The sequence below is a fragment of the Falco rusticolus genome, chromosome Z, assembly GCF_015220075.1.
Source record: "Falco rusticolus isolate bFalRus1 chromosome Z, bFalRus1.pri, whole genome shotgun sequence".
Taxonomy (NCBI): Eukaryota; Metazoa; Chordata; class Aves; order Falconiformes; family Falconidae; genus Falco; species Falco rusticolus.
Genome location: NC_051210.1, coordinates 23,820,245 through 23,832,429, shown reverse-complemented (window position 1 = coordinate 23,832,429; position 12,185 = coordinate 23,820,245). Strand labels below are relative to the sequence as shown.

Here is a 12,185-nt window from a genome sequence, read left to right as displayed (position 1 = left end):
TGAATTATACTGCCACTTCCAGAAGAATCTTATCCCTGTCAGACTAAAAAAAGAATAAACCATCAATGCAGAATCACTTTGTGTCCTTTGTGAATTGTTCCACTGATTTTTTTTATTGTCTTGCAAATTGTTTAGTAAGAAGAGGACCTACAGGTTTTGTGACTAATGTCCTTAACCCATGTCTATCATACAAAAATCGCTTTGGTCACTGTTTTCTTACGGTATCTGACTGCTTCAGCAAGTTTATGGATGACACCAAAGTGATGACTTCTGGGAATGGATGCCATTCAGAGGGAGCTTGACAGGCTTGATGGGTGGGCCCATGTGAACTCTTGAAGTTCAACAACGCCAAGTGCAAGGTCCTGCACTTGGGTCCATGCAATTGCCAGTATCAATAGAGAATGGGGGACAAATGGATTGAGAGCAGACCGCCGGAGAAGGACTTGGGGATCCTGGTGGATGAAAAATTGGACATGAGCTGGCAGTGTGCGGTCGCAGCCACAAAAGCCAATTGTATCCCAGGCTGCATAAAAAGAAGGGTGATCAGGAGGTCAAGGGAAGGGATTCTCCCCCTCTACTCTGCTCTGGTGAGACCCCAACCCTGGAACAGGTTGCCCATGCCTCATTACTGGAAGTATTCAAGGCCAGGTTGGATGGGGCTTTGAGTACGGTGTATTGAGGGGGTGGGCTAGAAGGTCTCTTCCAACTCAAACCATTCTGAGATTCAGTAACAACTTCCAAACATGACAACATAACAACACCTGAAATGACCAAGTTTTTCATGTAATCAGTTAGTGGTTTGTAGATAGAAAGTTTTCTCATGTAGGTTGGAGCTCTCCTGTATCCCCAAGCACAAATAACAACAGGTCACAAACACTAAGGATTTTTTCTTCACTATACTGTTCACTTGTGTAATCAAAATCTGGACTAATTGCATTTGTCTTAAACTTCTGTCCAGGCAGCTGTCCCTGAGCTGGAAATCAACTTGATTGCATCAGCAACACAGAGTAATGGATCTCCACTGATTTACTAGCTTGACTGTCAGCAACTGATAGGGTCCTATGCAAGACCATTACCCCTGTGTTTTAAGTATCACTTTACTTGAAGTGCTAACCTTTATGCATACGTAAGTTAGACTTGAGGCAATGCTTGAGACAATCTTATATGGAAAACATATGGAAACATTTTGAATGACAAGCCAAAGCTACTGAAGGTGAATCTGCTTAAAACTAATGCTAACAATATTTGTTAGTTTTGCTATAAACTTAAACAGAGCACTACTAATACCCTATACTTTAGAGATACACCTAAGCATAATGAAACACACACACAGAAAAATTCTGTAAAGCAAACTGAGCCTAAATTACTGAAGGAAGAATCCTGCTCTCTGGCAAGTCTATATGCTTCTCCACCAAGCTGTGAGTGGTGACATTCGCTTGCCCCTTAGCTTTTTCTTATGTTTATCTTTTTTGCCACCCCCCATCAAGACTGCAATGAACCATGACTCTTCTCTAACACTTGGGCATTTGGCAGCCCTTCTATGACCTCCTGTAATTTACTTGAGATGTCACACATCAGGCTGCACTGCCGAAGTGACTTTGCCTCCTGGACACTCTGCTACTCCCAGGTAAGGAGGAGCTACAAGAAGCAAGCAGGTCTCCGCAGCTGTAACAAACAGACCAAGGAAGGCTAGCAAGATTGCTGAATGGGTCTCAGGTTTCTCTACAACTGGTAGCCTCATTCTGATTTTTCTCCAGACATGGTCCCAGTTTATCCCTGTGGTGCTTATAACTGCCCTGTTCCCTACTTCTCATAGTCTTTCAAACACGGGATGTACTGCCCTCACTTAGAGAGTCAGCAAATCTGGAAACCGTGCACTCAGAACTGAGCCTCTGCCAGCATTCAAGCCTCAAACGTCCAGGGCTGTTGCACACTTTGCCCACCTGCATTGAGGCTGGTTACTTTGCACACGCGTCTCCAGCTGGGGGGCCAACAGCAGGGCACTGCCAGTATGATCACAAATGAGCAACACGCAAGATCAGGATGTTTATGTGCAGTCCTCTTGCCACAAGCATGTACCACGTGAGAGCTACCACAGAAACACAGCCCAGCGCACGAGGATCACCTCCCGCCATGCAAGGCCTCCACAGTGCTGCCCTGGCGGCCCCCGTGCCTCCAGCAGGGAAACTGAACAGAGTAACAGCTTCAGGCACGAGAGCCGTTTTTTGGCTATGAAGTTCTTTAAAATCACCACAGAAAAGCAATGGCTGGTGTCCAGGAACACCACCCCTACACTTCAGCCTGAAGAACCCTCGAACTTTCAGCCATCTTGCTCATTCAATTTTAGCCTTCAGCACGCCTTACTGCGCGACTACCTATACGATACTCTGCTTGCTATGAAGAAACACGGCAGCACACCAGCACCGCCAGGGGCCCAGCCTGGGCGAGCCACGCCGGTGAAACAGGCCGCACACACGACAGACCCCTCGCGCAGGAGAGCAGCTTCCCCGCTAGATTTCCCACCGCAGGCCCCCCCGCAGCCGCCCCCCCGCCCCGCCAGCACCGACGCTCCGCCCGGCGGCACCCTGCCCGGCGGGCCGCCACCGGCCCCACCCCGCCCCGCCCCCACCGCCGCGTCGCGCTGCGCATGCGCGGGTGGCTGGGGCGCCCCGCCCCTTCTCGCCGGGCTGCCTGCACCGCGCGCTCGCGCAGGTGGCTATGGGAGGGCGTGTCTCGGGTCCCGCCGCCCCGTTCCCGGCGGGTTCGCCTGCCCGAGGCCCCGCCTGCCGCAGCCTCGCCTCTGGGGAGGACCCGGTACGCGGCCCTTGCGCTGCAGGAGCGGCTGGCGCATGGCCCCTCCCCCCCCGCCCCGCGGGAATATTGGCTCAGCCCTCTTGAGGCACGCTGGGAGCGGCGGGGGCGCGGCCTGGCCTGCGGCGTGCGCGGGGCGGTCGGGTGGCCGAGGGGGCGTGGGGCGGCGGCGGGGCCGGGCCGGGCAGCCAGCAGCAGCAGCAGCAGCCGCCAGCATGTGCGCCCGCTGCCGGGCGGGGGCTTGTCCGCCGGGGCGCGGGGAAAGAACCTGAGGCGCCTCAGCGTCCCTGAAAGCCTGGCTGGGCGGCCGGGTCAGGGTGCTGGCTGGAGAGGTAGGCCGGGCTGCCGCGGGGGTGCGCGGCGGGCTGAGCCGCTAATGGGAGGGGGCCGGCGGCGGGCCCTGGAGCACCGTCCCCGAAAGCCTGTGCTGCTGTCCCCGCAGCGGGCACGGGACCTGGGAGGCCTTGGGGCCGGGAGCGCTGGTTGGCCGGTGGTTGGGCAGCCGTGCCGCTTCAGCACACGGACAGCCTTTCTTTGCCCCGTCGGCATCTTGTCTCCGTGAAACCAGGCACCGAGCGAATAGCTGGCTCTTCGTCCGCTGGAGCTTGTGGTTCTGAAAGTCTCTGTGCAGCCTTCTCACCGCTGATTGGGAGAACTCGCTGAAAAAAAACTCCTAGACGAGCGAGCTTTTTGATTTCTTTATATAGTTGCTTTACGTTCAACTCGTTTGGGCAGGCTTTTTGCCATCGTAGCCTTAGATGCGCCATATCCCTCCCAGTAGAAAGACAACCCGAAAGGAATACTTTCTCAGTAGTGTGGAAAAGGTGAGTGGGGCTGTTGTACAGTCACCTGTGCCCAGCTTTCTGAGATAATTCCAGGTTGCTGTAGCAGGCCACTGGAACTCATTTAAGAGACTAGCCCTTGATATTAAAGTGTGCTCATAGGGATGATAGGGCCGAGCCTGCTATGTGTTCTTTGAAATCGGGCAGTTATTTCAAGCATTTCTTGTTAGGCTCGTTGTACTGTTTGTGCACAACCAAGTGAAGAAGTGGTTTTCCCTTTTCTTTCAGATGAAAGCAGTGGAAGTCTGTCGATGGCCTAAACAAGCACCAGCATGACCACAAGATGTCCCAAGAGCATGGTGTGCTTGGCTTTTCTGGTTAAGTGTTTATCATGTATAAAACATAATTTACATGGGAATTTTAAAGTGTTTGCCTGTTGATTAATCGAACTTTTTCATATGCTGTTACTTCAATTTTACAGAAATTGTTTGTTCTAATACTTAAATTTTTGCCTTTGTGTTGCCCATTCATTCCTGGCCAGAATGAATGTGGTGTCAAAGAAGGCAAACAGGAATTCTTGCTCAGACTATTGAAGGAGCTGGTTATTTACCTTTCTCCTCCCTGTTTTTGCAAGGACAACAAAAAAATCTGTAGAACATGCATTGTTGTCTAAAATTCATGAGTTCTTGAACTCATATTTAGTGGTTAACTATATGGGCACAGAGTTCAGGTCAGGCTGACCTTCTAGAGTTGTCAAAAGTGACAAATTAAGGGACTTCTAATCAAGGGAGTCAGCCTTGGTAGAGACAAGAGGAAGAGCGTCCTATCTTCGTGATGTAAGCCATGCACGCTTAGACTACCTTGTTTCTGTTAAACTGATCATCTAGCTCTTACGGTCTTTAGCCTTGCCCTGGAAGTGAACTATCCTCATTATAATAGTAAAAATCACATCCCCTAAAGGAAAGACCCAGGCCCACTAAAAGACCCTTCCTTAGAGAGCATGCGTGGTAGTAAAATAAGTTAGGTAATGGATATGCAAATGTGTAGCCAGTCATCTATGTGGACCTGCCCTCCGGGCAGGGAAAGTGCAGTAAGATTTTGTATATAATGTTTTTAACTTTTTACTGCAGTATGCTAGCTTTATTTGCTAGCATCCAGACTTGTGCATCTCTGTAATAAAACAGTATCTGGTCTCAGTATGTAAGACTGGGTTGTTGCACGCCTGGAATGGACTTGCATTTTAAAGACAATAGTATGGTTGAGCAGATACATTGTAGATTCTGTGCTTCAGTCTTTTTAAATTAAGAATCTGGCAGTTACTTAAAAAGGAAAAGCTAAAATCATAATGGCCACTTTTAGTGGTGTTTAGCTGTCCTGTCCATCATGATAACTTCTTAAGCCTGTGCTGCAAGTAATTAGTACATAACATTTCAGACTCCTGCAGTGTCCTCTTGTTTTCTAGTTGTGAAAGTTATCTACAGTTTCAGAATACTCAGCTACAGAAAGTATCTTCTTCAAGATATTTACATAAAAATCTTATTTAATGGGGAAGAAATGTGTTTTGCCTTTGTGCATTTGCCTTTTTGTTATTTATGTCTCGTGTCAGAAAGTTATAAAGAGAATCTCTCTGTGGGATTATTCAGTATTGCATAATGGTGTATTCTACTCTTTTGATGTACATAGAACAGTCTTTCCTTTTACATCAAAAGATGTACTTTTGAAAGTGGAAAGTGTACTGGAATGTTGCTAGCAGCAGTGGCTCTTACCTTGGGGATTGTGGCGTCTGTTCCTACCAGAATGCTTAATGCTATGAACACTTCTTACAGAGTTCTAGTGTGCTTTTCTGGAAGTCAAGGAGCTCACAGAGACTGTCCTGTGTGGTGAAAGCCTCTGAGCATGAGAAAGGTGTGTAAGAGAAAGTTGTAAAGTACTGATTGCCTAGCTGTCCTGAAGCTTCCTTCATGAGGTGAGTGATAACTTCTTGTGCAGCTGTGTCCTTCAGCATTATTTTATAATGAAGCAGACCTTCTGTTGAAAAATAAATTTGGCAGAAGGAATTTTAGAGCAGAAATCAAAATTGCAACATTGAGATTGAGATCAGCCTGATGACTACGTTCTCATCAAGAAAAGCAAAGTGGAAACCCTAATGTTTGGCGTGAGTGGCTTATTAAAAGCAATGCATGGCTGCCAGTGTGTCCAAGAAGAGTCTGTGCTTTTGCATGTTTGGTTTTTGGGGTGATACTGTGGAGCAGTTCAGAATGGAAGGACTGAAAATGTTTGAAGATTGATGAAACGCAAAAGCCTAGAATCTTATGTGCAAAGTGCTGTTTCATTGTAAAGTCTTGGAAAAGTCAACACTGCTGAAAAGTTGAGTAGTGGAAGTCAGCATGAAATTCAGTGGTACAAACAAGACATTAATAAAAATAGCATGTATTATCAAAGATTTATTCGGTGCTGAAACTGTGGTTTGTGTAACCTACATACCCAAGGGCATGACAAGTATCCAAGTCTTTGAAGCCAGGAACTTCTTGGGTAATACTGGAATGTGATATGTGATGTAAGAATGATCCAGCACTGAGAAATTATTATGATAACTTACCTGCATTTGGGGGGATGTAAATCACACTGAGTAAGCTATTAGACAGCCAACTCTAAATTTATAGACACTAACTCAAAGGTGAAATTCAGAGTGCAAACTCAAGTCTCAAGTCAAACTGAAGAAGTGACTGATTAGAAAAAGTCACAATGTTACAGCACACGCTAAGGAGTGGTGTTTCTCTTGAGTATTGTTAAATACTTTGTGCAGTACTGTAAGAAACTTGGTAATTGCCTTAAACCTTGGTTGGTGCTGTCCACCCATTGATTTGTCCTTCACGGAGGTGGTGCATACGTAGCAGATGGTAAGAAAGACAGAAGAAGCAGAAGCAAAATGCAATTACAGCCATGAGCCCACCCTGTAGCTTAAACAGGTATTTTCATTTGTGGTCATCCTAAATAACTCCTTTCAGGTAGTGACATTAAAAGTTGGCATCTTGGACAGGATGCCCTTGCAAGACTGAACAAACCAGAAGGGACTAGGGCCCTTAACATGGCCCTTTCCTTAGGAAGTGCCTGACAGGAGAAGGGGCAGAGGATCTTGTAAAGATTCGCACTGGATATGTAAACCCACAGTAGGCAGAATACTTTGGAGTACTCCTTTTGCATTGTGTGATGGCTGTTGTCGGGATCAATTTGGGGATCCAGCAATGGAGGATAATCCCCTCCTTGAAAAACTGAAGTGCTATAAAGCCAAATGCTCTCTTCCTGGCATGGCGTAGGCCCAAAACAATTGGCATGACTTGCAGGCAGTGGTGGATAGGATCCCTCTTTGGCAAAGGAACAAAAACTGCAGATGGGGAAAGGAAAAGCAACAGTTTGTGCTGTTACAGGGGCTGTGTTAATTGCTGCTCGGAAGGAAAAGCAAGTAGCTAAAGGGACAAATAACTCCTTACAAGAGCAGATAGGAAACCTGAAAAGTCAACTCGCCACTGAACGTAACAATACTCAAGTGGCTTCACACAACCTGATCAGACTCCCTAGACAGAGAGAATCCTATGGTCTTGAGTTGGAAGAAAATGGGCAGGAGTCTGACAGTAGGATAGGTCTGTCCTCAGGCCTAGAGAGTGAACTAGGAATCTCCAGTTTGGTGAAACCAGCCAGAAAAACAGACATCTGATCTAAACCCTGTATATCCAATTAAAGAGTTAGAGGATAGCAGGAACCTCTTTTATCGTGGGCATGGGGAGGTGGTAATGAGGCCCTTGATTAAAACTGAAACCATTGATAATGGTCAGGGGGATGCTTAGCAACATACCATGTGCACTATCCCCTGTTCCCCTACAGAATTGGCTAAAATACAGGAAAAATACTCCTGGGGGTCCCAAGAAACCGAAACTGGGTATGTGTGGAGTGTCGCCCTCACAGGATGGGATTGTATTCTGCTGAGCAAAGATGAGACTAAAGGGTACTGGGGACCCAGAGTCTTCTGAACTGCAGAAGATAACAGGGAACCATTGTCCTTGACCGAGAGGATAGCATATTGGGCAGGAGGGTTATACCCAGTGGAGAGAGGGGACCCTTTTTTTTTTTTATTAAAACACCCATGGCAGGCCCCGTTTTGGCATGTGTGTAGGAAGCTCTTTGCCTCCCAATTGGTGCATGACTGCTGCTTCTGCAGCAGCCCTCTCCTGTGCAGTGTGTGGAAGACCCCAAGAGCTTTCATCCTCTAATCAGGGGATTTCCTTATGCTTTAAAACTCTATGCTGTTCAGCTACAAGATTGGTTGCAAGCTTCCCGACTGAAACAAAGGGGAGGCCTCCCCAAAATGACTTGTGGGGAAGGTGGTGCAAGAACTAATTAACTACAGAAGGAGAGGGAAGTGCTTAGGTAGGAGAGTTGATAGCAGTTTGGAGTGTGATAAAATGAGAAGCAGAAAGCAAAGAACCATTGTTCATTTACACTGATTCATCTGCTGTATTCAGGGAATGTATTCTGAATGGCTCCCATCTTGGGAACAAAACCAATGGGAAGTTAATTGAGCACTGGTGTGGCAGTGAGGAAAAATGGGAAGAAATTCGCAACATCACTAAACAGAGATGTTTCGTAGCAGGATGGGTAGCTGCACACCCAACAGGAGATCACCCCTCGCACCTTTTGAACAATCAAGTAGATGCACTAACCTGTTTAGCCACACTAGCGGTGGAAGCAGAGGGGGGGAAATGGGAACATTGGTTAGAATGGTTATATTTAAATGAGGCCATTCTGGAAGTAAAGACCTTTGTGAAAGAGGCAGTCAGCAGGGGATGGTCTGTGACCAGGGAGCTATGTAACACCATTATCTCAGCATGTGGCCTATGCTGTACACAGTCGGGAACATAACCCTCTCAGGGATCGTTCCCTATGCTTAAGGGACAGTAAGGGGCTGTGGGATACTGGGCAAGCAGGCTATGTCAGTCCCTTTTGTCTCTCAGAAGGAAAGCAGTATGTATTGGTGGGAGTTGGCATAACTTCTGGACTAACTCAGACTGAAGCTGTCCTGCAAACAACAGGGGAATATACAGTGGACAGTCTGAAATCATGGTTTAGTTGTTTTCCTAAATCCAGAGCTATCCGATCAGGCAGCAGTAGCCACCAGTTCTAGTGGGCTTACCCACTGTGAGACAAGCACCTCTAGTACTGAAAGCTCAAAAGAATATTTATACAAGGGTAGCTGCTGATGTCCATGGGAAAGATCATTGAATCCATACCAGATGAATCATCCTTTTTGGGTCAGCAATGTCAATGTGTGGTCGGACTATGAGATCCGAACCTTGTTTCTTTTCCATTGCAGGAGTGACTGGCCCAAAAAACCCAAACCCAACTAGATGAAGATCCGTGTGTTCACCTGCTGATGTTCCCTTACTGGATCCATCGCCATGAATTTTTCCCTACTAGGATCTCCAGTGGTTTGGGGAATGTTACTGGCTATAGTTATTTTCTACATGTTTTACTGTTTTTGCGCTTTTACCCACCACATCTGGTGTGGGAGACCCCGCAGTAATCAAGTTGTGTAACTAGGGTGACAAGCATTGGCAGATTGTGATTCATCTATGCTCATGCCCTAAGTAAGCTATCTGCAAGCTTATTGCCCTACCGATTGCTTTAGCATTTTAGGATCTATAAAATAAGGTTTGCCAACATGAGTCACCCAAAAGTTAGTGTTTGTCATGTTTGTATTGACTTTATATGTAATCACTTTGCAAAGTAGTGGTCCTGATCTTGCATGGGAGCTGATTCACGGTTTTGCCCAAATGTGGAACTCCTTGGACCAAGGCCTATGTATCGCATTACCTCGATCTTCTGAAGAAGGGCTGAGATTTTTCATATCTGTTGTTTAATGAGAACACCACAGTACAGGAGTATATGCCCTGTTTAATAAATGGATCTTGGGCAGCTTACTACCACCCAGTATGTATACCACGGAGGCTGAATCTCTGTGGTCTCTACCATCAAACTCGCCTTGCAAACTTACTGGCTGGATGATGGAAAGATGCCAAATTAGCCAAACCCTGGGTGAAAACAATGCATTTAGAGCCCATGTAAGTTGTAGGCTCTTCCCATAGGGTCCTGTAGAAAATCCATTCTTTTATTTGAGCTCGTATGAAGTAAGTTCACTGTACAATGGGATCTGCCTTGGTGCATGGAACTTCCACGCCATGTGGGTGTCAGGAATTGGGATACACAGTAATTCTAATGGGCTTGGTCCAGGGACATTTTAGAAAAAGGAGTACCATATAATGATACTGTACTTGAGCCACGTCCCAAGCAACCTGAAAATTCCTCTTTTTTAACTGTTCTAAAGTAATAATGTGCAAAGAAGGACCAGGAAATCAACCAGAAATCTGGTTCATTTATACGCAGTATTTCAATTCAGGATATGTGTACATGCTGTGAATACCTCACACAGGGATGGAGAAATAAGGACCCCAATTGTAACCAGACCTTTACTAATCAAACAGAAAATGCGGAAGCAATACAGTATACCTTATGTCCATTTTCTGGTAATGAAAACAGCTCTAAATTCTACACCATGAACTTAGGCATCTTCTTTTGAAGAACTTTCTAATTGCAAAACTAGTGTATATCCTGCTCCTTCAGGGCTGGCATGGGGATGCTCTGATGGGAAGTTCTATTCGTAGTTAACTTTAGAACATCACGCTGGTTTAAAGTGTGGGGTAGGTATCTCTTCATTATGCCCAGATCATATCTTTAATTTTACAAGTTCTTCCCCATGAACATGCAGGAAGGTAAAACGGGTAACCCCCAACTTGTCCAGAGTGTGTGATAAAGGGAGTCCAAATTCCTGATTATTATACTAGAAGATAGGCTATATCCCTGATGCTAGAAAGTATTTTTGCCCCTTATGTAACCCAAAACCAACATCAGTTTGTCTTGGAAAATCTCACCTGGCAGGTACATGTTTTGGACTCGATATGCTTTTGGAGAACTGAATCTGCAGGTCCAACAAGCATCGAAGGTGACACTGTAGAATCATCTAGCTCTAGATATGCTGTTGCTGAAAGGAGCCAGTGGGATGCTAAACCTCACCAATGGAGAATGTTGCATCACCATACACAATGCAACCACAATCAAAGAAGCCGGGGCAAAGATGAAAGAAATAGCAGACCAAACAGCAGTGCTTTTCCAGGCCATGCAACACAAAGGCTGGTTTAATGGACCAGGTTCCTGGCTACAATCAATCTTGAGATATTTGGGACTCATGGCATGGGGAGCTTGGCTAGCAAAGATACCACGTTAGTTACAGGATTCATATTTTTAATAATTGCTGTTGCTGTTGTGTGCTGAATGATCAACTGTGCCCTTTTCCCCTCTTCTGTCTGCTACATGAGAACCACCACCTCTGAAGAAGACTTAGAATGGGAAGTGAAAATGAAAATACTTTGTTTAAGCTGCAGGGTGGGCTCATGGCTGTAGTTGGATTTTGCTTCTGCTGCTTCTGTCTTTCTGTTATGTGTGCATCGCCACTGTGAAGGACAAAATCAATGGACAAACAGCACCAACCAGTATTTAAGTTGCAGAGTGGCATAAGGGACCAATAGATTGATAATTGCCTTAAATGTTGCTTAGTGCACAAATTCAAGTGGAGCTGGTGCAAATGTGTTCTGCTCAAATTGGAAAGGAACTGACATGAGCTGTTGCTGCAGAGTGAACTGCTGCTGCCTCAGCTGGTAACCACAGGGGCGGTACAGGATGTAATGGCTGTAGCTAGCACTTCCTGGAAGAAAGTTCTGTGGTAAATAAGGCAACTGCTGATGCGCACCGCAGGGGTGGCCTAAAGCTTTTGGGGGCACTTATCCCTCATGACCACCGATGAGGACCCCCTGCAACCACTGCTTACACATGGAGCCTGTGCAGACACAGACCACATCCACCCTCGTTTTGTATGTAAGTGAGGAGGCATCCTCTCAAGAGCATAAACCCAAATCGACCAAAACTTGGGTGGGGCCTCTACCACCCAGACACCCAGGGTGACGACGACCAATGGGATGCCACTGGATCCACGGGCGGTGAAATTGCTTTTTCTTTCTCTTCTTCTCTCGCCCTCTCTCCTCTTTCTTTTTATTGAATAGTGACCAGATCTAAGTAAAAACATCTGGCACAGGACTTGCTTGTCCAGTTAAAAGTAATAGCCATTGAGATACTGTATCTAACCACGTGCCTTGTATTTTGTGATTAATTTTATGATTAATAAATCATAAAACTGGTTGGTTGATGTTTCACCTTAATTAAGGCCAAGGGTATCATGGACTTGATTGTTGGTCCCAAGGAGAGGGAGGTCGTCCTAAACATAAACAACTCTTTTTGGGTCACAACACTAAAAATTGAGGTCATCCTAAATGACTCCTTTTGAGTCGTGAAGGAAAAAATGCTGGATTTTTTTTTAGCAGCAGCATCTGACTTTTGTGTCTGAACAAACTAGTTGCTCAAACATGGGAAAGTACAGCAGCTTTGAAGGATAGATTGAATGGGATAGGAAACCAATAAAAGATGTCT

General features: G+C 46.1%; 1 long non-coding RNA gene and 1 other non-coding gene across 6 annotated transcripts; both read left to right on the top strand.

Annotated features, from left to right (window-relative positions):
* The first annotated feature begins 2,678 nt into the window (after window positions 1–2,678).
* LOC119141407 lies at window positions 2,679–11,897 on the top strand. Of its 5 annotated transcripts, XR_005101918.1 has the most exons (4): window positions 2,865–3,635; window positions 3,882–3,970; window positions 5,420–5,559; window positions 8,962–11,897. It is a non-coding gene; the product is annotated as an uncharacterized LOC119141407 (long non-coding RNA). The 5 variants fall into 5 exon arrangements; XR_005101921.1 differs by lacking the exon at window positions 2,865–3,635 and adding an exon at window positions 2,679–2,814 and having other exon boundaries at window positions 5,420–11,897; XR_005101920.1 differs by having other exon boundaries at window positions 2,840–3,635; window positions 3,882–4,429; window positions 5,420–11,897.
* Window positions 4,103–4,234, top strand: LOC119141946. Its single transcript, XR_005102101.1, has one exon. It is a non-coding gene; the product is annotated as a small nucleolar RNA SNORA13 (small nucleolar RNA).
* Window positions 11,898–12,185: the final 288 nt, after the last annotated feature.